Source organism: Pseudophryne corroboree, unplaced genomic scaffold, assembly GCF_028390025.1.
Source record: "Pseudophryne corroboree isolate aPseCor3 unplaced genomic scaffold, aPseCor3.hap2 scaffold_296, whole genome shotgun sequence".
NCBI lineage: Eukaryota > Metazoa > Chordata > Amphibia > Anura > Myobatrachidae > Pseudophryne > Pseudophryne corroboree.
Genome location: NW_026969629.1, coordinates 221,883 through 233,125, shown reverse-complemented (window position 1 = coordinate 233,125; position 11,243 = coordinate 221,883). Strand labels below are relative to the sequence as shown.

Sequence of the window (11,243 nt, the reverse complement as noted above, 5' to 3'; positions counted from 1 at the left end):
CGAAGGAGGGTGGAGGTGTTTAATGCAAACTATAGGTCATCCAAGCGCCGCAAAAGGCCGCCATGCCCTGCACGCCCCTTTTCTCTTTTCATATGCAGACGAGGGTTGAAGCCAACTTTGACCCACTGCTTGGATGACATCACCATATGCAAATCCATCTGCTGCAGGCCTTCCCCCAGGAATGCTTGCACTAGTTGTTGCATTTGGTTTGTTGTTTGGGGGTGCTTCAGTATTAGGCAGCCTTCTGCCCTCCCATGTTCATCTGAAAATATGTGTTCTCCCTGCAGTTGTTGTCCCCAGATGAGAGTTCCCTTGTGCTGCCTCAGTTGAATCTTCTTTACTTGACAGAGATGTGCCTGAGCAGCGGCCCTCCCCTGCCCTATCCCAAATCATACTTATTTTGCATAGGAGATACCATGGTCATGAAGATTGTTCTCCCAGGGTGAGGTTCATTCATTGCATTCTGGGTATGCTGACCCCTGTGATTTCCCCAAATGTGGGAAACTTGACTGCATTATTTGTGGTAGTGGGGGACTGTGTTTGTGCTTTCCTCTGGTCAGCTCTGGTAAAAGTCAGATTTCTTTGTCTCAGATCTTCCTCTAGCCTTGTTCTTCTTTCGAGAGTTCCCTTGTGCTGCCTCAGTTGGATCTCCTTTACTTGACAGGGGGGTGCCCAAGCAGCGACCCTCCCCAGCTCCCCAAATAGGGGATTTAATAAAGAAATAACCAGCACCTGAATAAGCATTAATTACATAAATTTATTTAAAACAATCTCATATTCTCTAAGGAGCAGCAGGAGAGCAGACTATATAGTAATCATATCTTTCAATTTAAAAACGAAATTCATAGACCACTTAAAAAGGACTTTTTTTTATCCAATATGAGATTGTTTTAAATAAAGTGCAATGGGTGAGCCTTGCCCTGGGAGAAGCACCTTCATGATCATAGTATCTCACCTGGCAGGTAAGTAGGAGTTGGGCTAGAGCTGGGGAGGGTCGCTGCTCGGGCACACCCCTGTCAAGTGAAGGAGATCCAACTGAGGCAGCACAAGGGAACTCTCGAAAGAAGAACAAGGCTAGAGGAAGATCTGAGACAAAGAAATCTGACTTTTACCAGAGCTGACCAGAGGAAAGCACAAACACAGTCCCTCACTACCACAAATAATGCAGTCCAGTTTCCCACATTTGGGGAAATCACATGGGTCAGCATACCCAGAATGCAATGAATGAACCTCACCCTGGGAAAACAATCTTCATGACCATGGTATCTCCTATGCAAAATAAGTATGATTTGGGATAGAGCTGGGGAGGGCCGCTGCTCAGGCACATCTCTGTCAAGTAAAGGAGATTCAACTGAGGCAGCACAAGGGAACTCTGATCTGGGGACAACAACTGCAGGGAGAACACATATTTTCAGATGAACATGGGAGGGCAGAAGGCTGCCTTATACTGAAGCACCCCCAAACAACAAACCAAATGCAACAACTAGTGCAAGCATTCCTGGGGGAAGGCCTGCAGCAGATGGATTTGCATATGGTGATGTCATCCAAGCAGTGGGTCAAAGTTGGCTTCAACCCTCATCTGCATATGAATAGAGAAGAGGGGCGTGCAGGGCATGGCGGCCTTTTGCGGCGCTTGGATGACCCCTAGTTCGCATTAAACACCTCCACCCTCCTTCGGTGTGGGGCTCATGTTGGCTATGCCCCAGCCCCTGAAGCATTCAAGCTGATTTCTTGCAGCAGCTGGGCACTGTAACAGCTCCAGAGCTGCTCTGTAAGGCAAGTAAAAGGGTGTGGGCCCTGCAGCACTACCTGTAGTTCGCATTGTGCGTTGGAAGGCACAAAGTAAGCAGACGGGAGAAGTCAGGATAGTGCGCAAGGGCATAGAAGGGAGCGGCTCAAGAAAAGAGAAGTGGAAACAGACAGCAAACTAGGCTGGAGAGAGACCTGAGACAAAGACATCTGAATTATACGAGAGCCGACCAGGGGAAACACAAATTATGCAGTCAAGTTTCCCACATTTGGGGAAATCACAGGGGCAGCACACCCAGAGTGCGATGGGTGAGCCTTGCCCTGGGAGAAGCACCTACATGATCATAGTATCTCACCTGGCAGGTAAGTAGGAGTTGGGCTAGAGCTGGGGAGGGTCGCTGCTCGGGCACCCCCCTGTCAAGTGAAGGAGATCCAACTGAGGCAGCACAAGGGAACTCTCGAAAGAAGAACAAGGCTAGAGGAAGATCTGAGACAAAGAAATCTGACTTTTACCAGAGCTGACCAGAGGAAAGCACAAACACAGTCCCCCACTACCACAAATAATGCAGTCAAGTTTCCCACATTTGGGGAAATCACAGGGGTCAGCATACCCAGAATGCAATGAATGAACCTCAATCTGGGAGAACAATCTTCATAACCATGATATCTCCTATGCAAAATAAGTATGATTTGGGATAGAGCTGGGGAGGGCCGCTGCTCAGGCACATCTCTGTCAAGTAAAGGAGATTCAACTGAGGCAGCACAAGGGAACTCTCATCTGGGGACAACAACTGCAGAGAGAACACATATTTTCAGATGAACATGGGAGGGCAGAAGGCTGCCTAATACTGAAGCACCCCCAAACAACAAACCAAATGCAACAACTAGTGCAAGCATTCCTGGGGGAAGGCCTGTAGCAGATGGATTTGCATATGGTGATGTCATCCAAGCAGTGGGTCAAAGTTGGCTTCAACCCTCGTCTGCATATGAAAAGAAAAAAGGGATGTGCAGGGCATGGCGGCCTTTTGCGGCGCTTGGATGACCCCTAATTCACATTAAACACCTCCACCCTCCTTCGGTGTGGGGCTCATGTTGGCTATGCCCCAGCCCCTGAAGCATTCAAGCTGATTTCTTGCAGCAGCTGGGCACTGTAACAGCTCCAGAGCTGCTCTGTAAAGCATGTAAAAGGGTGTGGGCCCTGCAGCACTACCTGTAGTTTGCATTGACGTTGGAAGGCACAAAGTAAGCAGACAGGAGAGGTCATAATAGTGCGCAAGGGCATAGAAGGGAGCAGCTCAAGAAAAGAGAAGTGGAAACAGACAGCAAACTAGGCTGGAGAGAGACCTGAGACAAAGAGATCTGAATTATACGAGAGCCGACCAGGGGAAACACAAATTATGCAGTCAAGTTTCCCACATTTGGGGAAATCGCAAGAGCAGCACACCCAGAGTGCAATGGGTGAGCCTTGCCCTGGGAGAAGCACCTTCATGATCATAGTATCTCACCTGGCAGGTAAGTAGGAGTTGGGCTAGAGCTGGGTAGGGTCGCTGCTCGGGCACTTCCCTGTCAAGTGAAGGAGATCCAACTGAGTCAGCACAAAGGAACTCTCGAAAGAAGAACAAGGCTAGAGGAAGATCTGAGACAAATAAATCTGACTTTTACCAGAGCTGACCAGAGGAAAGCACAAACACAATCCCCCACTACCACAAATAATGAAGTCGAGTTTCCCACATTTGGGGAAATCACAGGGGTCAGCATACCCAGAATGCAATGAATGAACCTCACCCTGGGATAACAGTCTTCATTACCATGATATCTCCTATGCAAAATAAGTATGATTTGGGATAGGGCTGGGGAGGGCCGCTGCTCAGGCACATCTCTGTCAAGTAAAGGAGATTCAACTGAGGCAGCACAAGGGAACTCTCATCTGGGGACAACAACTGCAGGGAGAACACATATTTTCAGATGAACATGGGAGGGCAGAAGGCTGCCTAATACTGAAGCACCCCCAAACAACAAACCAAATGCAACAACTAGTACAAGCATTCCTGGGGGAAGGTCTGCAGAAGACGGATTTGCATACAGTGATGTCATCCAAGCAGTGGGCCAAAGTTGGCTGGAACCCTCATCTGCATATGAAAAGAGAAAAGGGGTATGCAGGGAATGGCGGCCTTTTGCGGCGCTTAGATGACCCTTAGTTCGCATTAAACACCCCCACCCTCCTTCGGTGTGGGGCTCATGTTGGCAATGCCCCAGCCCCTGAAGCATTCAAGCTGATTTCTTGCAGCAGCTTGGCACTGTAACAGCTTCAGAGCTGCTCTGTAATGCAAGCAAAAGTTTGTGGGCCCTGCAGCACTACCTGTAGTTTGCATTGTGCATTGGAAGGCACAAAGTAAGCAGACAGGAGGAGAAGTCAGGATAGTGCACAAGGGTATGGAAGGGAGGAGCTCAAAAAAAAAGAAGTGGAAACAGACTGCAAACTAGGCTGGAGAGAGACCTGAGACAAAGAGATCTGAATTATATGAAAGCCGACCAGTGGAAACACAAATTATGCTGTCAAGTTTCCCACATTTGGGGAAATCACAGGGGCAGCACACCCAGAGTGCAATGGGTGAGCCTTGCCCTGGGAGAAGCACCTTCATGATCATAGTATCTCACCTAGCAGGTAAGTAGGAGTTGGGCTAGAGCTGGGGAGGGTCGCTGCTTGGGCACCCCCCTGTCAAGTAAAGGAGATCCAACTGAGGCAGCACAAGGGAACTCTCGAAAGAAGAACAAGGCTAGAGGAAGATCTGAGACAAAGAAATCTGACTTTTACCAGAGCTGACCAGAGGAAAGCACAAACACAGTCCCCCACTACCACAAATAATGCAGTCAAGTTTCCCACAATTGGGGAAATCACAGGGGTCAGCATACCCAGAATGCAATGAATGAACCTCACCCTGGGAGAACAATCTTCATGACCATGGTATCTCCTATGCAAAATAAGTATGATTTGGGATAGGGCTGGGGAGGGCCGCTGCTCAGGCACATCTCTGTCAAGTAAAGAAGATTCAACTGAGGCAGCACAAGGGAACTCTCATCTGGGGACAACAACTGCAGGGATAACACATATTTTCAGATGAACATGGGAGGGCAGAAGGCTGCCTAATACTGAAGCACCCCCAAACAACAAACCAAATGCAACAACTAGTGCAAGCATTCCTGGGGGAAGGCCTGCAGCAGATGGATTTGCATATGGTGATGTCATCCAAGCAGTGGGTCAAAGTTGGCTTCAACCCTCATCTGCATATGAAAAGAGAAAAGGGGCATGCAGGGCATGGCGGCCTTTTGTGGCGCTTGGATGACCCCTAGTTCGCATTAAACACCTCCACCCTCCTTCGGTGTGGGGCTCATGTTGGCTATGCCCCAGCCCCTGAAGCATTCAAGCTGATTTCTTGCAGAAGCTGGGCACTGTAACAGCTCCAGAGCTGCTCTGTATGGCAAGTAAAAGGGTGTGGGCCCTGCAGCACTACCTGTAGTTCGCATTGTGCGTTGGAAGGCACAAAGTAAGCAGATGGGAGAAGTCAGGATAGTGCGCAAGGGCATAGAAGGGAGCTGCTCAAGAAAAGAGAAGTGGAAACAGACAGCAAACTAGGCTGGAGAGCTCTTCTGTCTATATTTTGCAAACCTGCTCTTGTCCTCTCCAGCTGCTCCATGTAGATTTGACGTCTGGAAAGGTGCATAACCCACTGACAAGCAGGCACACTCCTGCATGAGTTTTCTCTCTCACTAGCTGGATGATACACAATCATTTGCATGTGCTCCACCTCCGACACACCACCCACCCAACCACCCAGTGACCAGAGCCACCCACAAGCCAACTGGCTCCGTGATTTAATTTGCACAGTGTAGTCATCCAGGCAGCATGTCCTTCTCAATGGAAGGATCTCTGGTACCATGGAATCTTCCACATTGGAATGCTGCGGAATAAAAAGGATTTAAATATTCAGCTTGCTAGCATTCAATGTACCTGCGGCTTGGCTTTAGCACATGGGTCTTCATCCTGTGGCCCTCCAGCTGCTGTGAAACTACACATCCCAGCATGCCCTGCCACAGTTTTGCTATTAAAGTATGCTAAAACTGAGGCAGGGCATGCTGGGATGTGTAGTTCCACAGCAGCTGGAAGGTCGCAGGTTGAAGACCCATGTTCTAGCATGCCTGTTCTATGATGCATGTACCGTGATGTCACAATCAGCTTGGAATGGGGTGTCTAGCAGGCATTTGCTGACAGCCACTTGAGGGAGACACACATCAGGAGATGCAGCATATCGGAGGTCTTCGATGCCTTTCCAGCAAATGCACACCACCTGCTGCTGGTCTGGACACAAAACAATGCCCACAATCGAAGTCCCAAAATGCCCAACTACAGGATTCATGTAAGTAGTGAATTTAGGAATGAATTTAGAAGTAGGAAATTAAGTTAGTTCACAAGTACATTCAAATTCAGATCTAAAGTCTAGGTAGGCCTCACGTCCTGGCAGCCCCCAGCACTTAAAAATGCCTTGATTAGAGGTAGAGAATTAAATGTAGATAAAAAGTAGACACAAAATAAGACTCCACAGAGCAGTTATCAGGTGTCTTTATCAATTGTTGCATTTAAAAAAATCAAGCAATTAGGGAACACAATGTTGCAACAATGTAACCCTATTTGCAAAATAGTACTGAATAAGTTTGTCGATGTAAGACATTTGCAAAGGCGCATCCAAAACACGCTGGAAAATGCAACTGAATCTGTTTTTGGAGGCTAGAATAGGAAATGTGCATCGGTCCTACAAGTACTGAAAGCTCTTCTACCATCTCCCTTTTCTGAAAAGCCATTTAATATATGGTTTCCAGATAGGGGACATATCAGATATTGCCTTTCAAAAGCAGCAAATATCATACCACTTCTATTGCCATCAAAGATAAACATTGATTGTTTTCAGATATTGGATTGAAAAAGCAGTCTTTATTGACATAAAGAAGCAAAAAAACATACATAAACATTACACACATAAGTACTGTGTTGCAGCACAGATAAAACACAATACAAATGCTGTCGGTATAGTACAGTTCAAGAACTACAGCACAGGCCAGCCTACACTATAAATCATGAACTGCACTATACATTTAAACAATACAATAATACAACAGTTAATAAGGCTATGGGTGTGGAGTGTAAGAGGGTGAGGGAATCACAAGCCCGAAGCTTTATTGAAAGACAGACACATATAAAGGGAGGATTAATAAATACAAAGATATCCTTTACTATAGAATGTAGTCCAATCCGGTCTTTCAACTCTTCCACAACTTAAAAACGGATAGTGTTACCAAGCCTTCCATCCTGGAATATCTTCAGTCTCTCGCCAATGAAGAAAACAATCCCTCCAGCAGACTCTACAACCACGATACAAGATCACAGCCAAAAGGGCGAGAAGCAACTACACTTTTGTTTAACCAAAATAGCTAAAACTTAGTGGAGGAAAGTGCAGTGCACCAAAACATAAGCTGACACAATCATGGAGAATACGCCAGCATATATGCTCTTCTATCTATATTTTGCAAACCTGCTCTTGTCCCCTCCAGCTGCTCCATGTAGATTTGACGTCTGGCAAGGTGCATAACCCACTGACAAGCAGGCACACTCCTGCATGAGTTTTCACTCTCACTAGCTGGATGATACACATTCATTTGCATGTGCTCCACCTCCGACACACCGCCCACCCAACCACCCAGTCACCAGAGCCACCCACAAGCCAACTGGCTCCGTGATTTAATTTGCACAGTGCAGTCATCCAGGCAGCATGTCCTTCTCAATGGAATAATCTCTGGTTCCATGGAATCTTCCGCATTGGAATGCTGCGGAACAAAAATGATTTAAACATTCAGCTTGCTAGCATTAAATGTACCTGCGGCTTGGCTCTAGCACATGGGTCTTCATCCTGTGGCTCTCCAGCTGCTGTGAAACTACACATCCCAGCATGCCCTGCCACAGTTTTGCTATTAAGGTATGCTAAAACTGAGGCAGGGCATGCTGGTATATGTAGTTCCACAGCAGCTGGAGGGTCGCAGGTTGAAGACCCATATTCTAGCATGCCTGTTCTATGATGCATGTTCCGTGATGTCACAATCAGCTTGGAATGGGGTGTCTAGCATGCATTTGCTGACAGCCACTTGAGGAAGACACACATCAGGAGATGCAGCATATCGGAGGTCTTCGATGCCTTTCCAGCAAATGCACACCACCAGCTGCTGGTCTGGACACAAAACAATGCCCACAATTGAAGTCTCAAAATGCCCAACTACAGGATTAATGTAAGTAGTGAATTTAGGAATGAATTTAGAAGTAGGAAATTAAGTTAGTTCACAAGTACATTCAAATTCAGATCTAAAGTCTAGGTAGGCCTCACGTCCTGGCAGCCCCCAGCATTTAAAAATGCCTTGATTAGAGGTAGGGAATTAAATGTAGATAAGAAGTAGACACAAAATAAGACTCCACAGAGCAATTATCAGGTGTCTTTATCAATTGTTGCATTTAAAAAAATCAAGCAATTAGGGAACACAATGTTGCGACAATGTAACCCTATTTGCAAAATAGTACTAAATAAATTTGTCGATGTAAGACATTTGCAAAGGCGCAAACAAAACACGCTGGAAAATGCAACTGAATCTGTTTTTGGAGGTTAGAATAGATGCAGGATCAAGTAGCTCAATGGGTAGGGTATTTGATTAGAATTCAACAGGTTATAGGTTTGAATCCTGGGTATGATAGTTTGAGGTGTTGCAAAAATGGGGAGTGGGGGGGGCATATAATTATCTGTCACAGGGCACCAAAAAGTCTAGTTATGGCTCTGGTATGCATTATGTAATCTGGCAGACCATATCTCCAACACTGGCTGGTTGGAATAGAAATCCGGTTATCTATGTGAGCAAATGACCATCAACGATTTACTCTCAAACACTAGAAAATGGACAAAAATGGTCCCCTAAACAAATTGGTTAAATTTTGGGTTTAACCAATTTGTGTAATGACCATTTTTGACCACTTTTCTAGTGTTTGGGAGCAAATGGTTAATTGACATTTGCTCCTATACATTACCAGATTTTCATTCCATCCATCCAGACTGGATAGATAGCCTGACAGATAATTGTGTAGTGTACGCCCAGGATAACTGTCAGTTGTGCTTTCTTTTATGACGGCACATAAATGGGTGGGCAGATCCAGAGCAAGCACTGCCCACTCATGCATAGTTGTCAACTGATGTGAAGTTCCAGGGGGCAATCTCAGTTATAAAGAAAAGTATCTGGAAATTGTCCCTAGTTTAAAAAAAAAATAAAAAAAAATTGATCAACTCCATTTATTTAGTATGATATCCCAGGTGATAGGATGCCGGCAGTCAGAACAACATACTTTATTAAATAACACATCTCAAACTACCATACCCAGGATTCAAACCTATAACCTGTTGAATTCTAATCAAACACCCTACCTATTGAGCTATTTGATCCTGCATAAAAATTGTGAACATTATATGAAGCTATTGGTATTTTGAAAAAAAAAGTATCAGCATTACAACGCAGCAGATCCATGCAGTTTGCAGCCACACACTACATGTATCTGCTCAGCCACAATGCTGATTATTTCTTCACAAAGTACAAGGTGAGCTCCAAACAGAATTCTCTATCTTAGAATTATGCCAAACCTAGAAGTCGGGCCCCCCACCCTGGGATCCCCCAGAGGGAGGCCTGCACCGTCATGCGGCAGGCTTGTCCGTTTTGGAAGCAGGCTGATGGGCAGCCCAGGCTTGCTTCAGTCTGGGCTTGGCAGGTCTGGAAGCATGAGCTTGCTTTGGGTATGCCTGACCTTGGGTACGCTTTACCTGGAGGATGAAAGGGCCAAGGGAAAGTACTTTTAGCCTTCTGCGTGGTAGGAGTCATACTAGGTAGGCAAGCTGTTTTAGCAGTAGCCAGATCAGCTACAATCTTATTGAGGTCTTCTCCAAAGAGAGTGTCTCCCTTGAAAGGAAGCACCTCCAGGGTTTTCTTGGAATCCATATCCACCGACCAGGATCTCAACCAGCTGTATAAAGTATTACCTTGGAACTGGCTCTCCACTCCCCATTATCTGGTTATCATGGCTTCCTCCGCCAGTGTCCAGACTCGCTTGCTGAAGCTCGGCCACTTCTTCCTAGCAGCAGGCTCCTGGATCACTGGGCAGCAGAGGTGCTTGGGAGCCGGAAGGGGGCAGAGCAATCAGGCAGGCAGTTGCAGTGCTGCCCAGCTATCTGTGGTGTGAGAAGAAGCAGGGGCACCCCACCGCTGGCAGTGCTGCAGCTAGCGGTGGTGGCATCGGCGAGGCTGCTGGGCTGGGTCTTGAAAAAGGTGGAAAGAAGGGTGTTACGGCATGGAATGTACAAACTGCGAGACCCTGCTGGTAGCGCCTTTGTCTATTTAGTAGGAAGGGCACGTAACAGCCGGAGGGCAATGGAGGAAGGCCCTTTAGGGCTGGAGCCCGGCGGCAACTGACTCCGTTGTCTCTGGCAGTTCCGCCCCTGGACTAGAGGAATGGTCAAGAACATGGCAACATTTAATGCCAAAAAATGCAAAATCATACACGTCTCAAAAATACAAAGGCTAACTATAATATTAAGGGCATTATAATGGCAAGAGGAAAGCTATCTAAGTATTACTATTTCAGGTGAGCAATGTAACAAAGCAATAGGAAAGGCAAGTCAGATGCTTGTTTGCATAGGTAAAGAACCAGTAGCAGAAAAAAGTAATACAGGTTGAGTATCCCATATCCAAATATTCCGAAATACGGAATATTCCGAAATACGGACTTTTTTGAGTGAGACTGAGATAGTGAAACCTTTGTTTTTTGATGGCTCAGTGTACACAAACTTTGTTTAATACTCAAAGTTATTAAAAATATTGTATTAAATGAACTTCAGACTGTGTGTATAAGGTGTATATGACACATAAATGAATTCTGTGAATGTACACACACTTTGTTTAATGCACAAAGTTATAAAAAATATTGGCTAAAATGACCTTCAGGCTGTGTGTATATGGTATATATGAAACATAAATGCATTCTGTGCTTAGATTTAGGTCCCATCACCATAATATCTCGTTATGGTATGCAATTATTCCAAAATACAGAAAAATCCGATATCCAAAATTCCTCTGGTCCCAAGCATTTTGGATAAGGGATACTCAACCTGTAATGCCACTGTATAGGTCCTTGGTACAGCCACATTTAGAATCCTGTGTTCAGTTCCAGAAGCCATATCTCAAGTCCTGTTGGAGAAAGAGCACTATATAAATAAATAGTATCAAAATTTGTTTCACGGCACCCCTAGGCCAAAGTTTTTTTTATTGAGAAATTCAGAAAAAAATATAATCAGGTTCAGTTATGTTGTGAGGGAATGGTTTTGCCAATTTAATAAAGTATAAATAATTTTAATTGGTCCTGG

At 45.7% G+C, this 11,243-nt stretch overlaps 8 non-coding genes across 8 annotated transcripts; 1 reads left to right on the top strand and 7 right to left on the bottom strand.

Moving 5' to 3' along the window:
• The first annotated feature begins 391 nt into the window (after positions 1-391).
• On the top strand, positions 392-555 carry LOC135015588 (U1 spliceosomal RNA). The gene has a single exon (XR_010213809.1). It is a non-coding gene; the product is annotated as a U1 spliceosomal RNA (small nuclear RNA).
• Positions 556-1,122: 567 nt separating this feature from the next.
• LOC135015544 (U1 spliceosomal RNA) lies at positions 1,123-1,286 on the bottom strand. Its single transcript, XR_010213771.1, has one exon. It is a non-coding gene; the product is annotated as a U1 spliceosomal RNA (small nuclear RNA).
• A 671-nt stretch (positions 1,287-1,957) lies between these two features.
• LOC135015567 (U1 spliceosomal RNA) lies at positions 1,958-2,120 on the bottom strand. Its single transcript, XR_010213790.1, has one exon. It is a non-coding gene; the product is annotated as a U1 spliceosomal RNA (small nuclear RNA).
• A 152-nt stretch (positions 2,121-2,272) lies between these two features.
• On the bottom strand, positions 2,273-2,436 carry LOC135015551 (U1 spliceosomal RNA). Its single transcript, XR_010213778.1, has one exon. It is a non-coding gene; the product is annotated as a U1 spliceosomal RNA (small nuclear RNA).
• Positions 2,437-3,106: 670 nt separating this feature from the next.
• On the bottom strand, positions 3,107-3,269 carry LOC135015555 (U1 spliceosomal RNA). Its single transcript, XR_010213782.1, has one exon. It is a non-coding gene; the product is annotated as a U1 spliceosomal RNA (small nuclear RNA).
• Positions 3,270-3,421: 152 nt separating this feature from the next.
• Positions 3,422-3,585, bottom strand: LOC135015552 (U1 spliceosomal RNA). The gene has a single exon (XR_010213779.1). It is a non-coding gene; the product is annotated as a U1 spliceosomal RNA (small nuclear RNA).
• A 674-nt stretch (positions 3,586-4,259) lies between these two features.
• Positions 4,260-4,422, bottom strand: LOC135015566 (U1 spliceosomal RNA). Its single transcript, XR_010213789.1, has one exon. It is a non-coding gene; the product is annotated as a U1 spliceosomal RNA (small nuclear RNA).
• Positions 4,423-4,574: 152 nt separating this feature from the next.
• Positions 4,575-4,738, bottom strand: LOC135015590 (U1 spliceosomal RNA). The gene has a single exon (XR_010213811.1). It is a non-coding gene; the product is annotated as a U1 spliceosomal RNA (small nuclear RNA).
• Between the last annotated feature and the right edge of the window lie 6,505 nt (positions 4,739-11,243).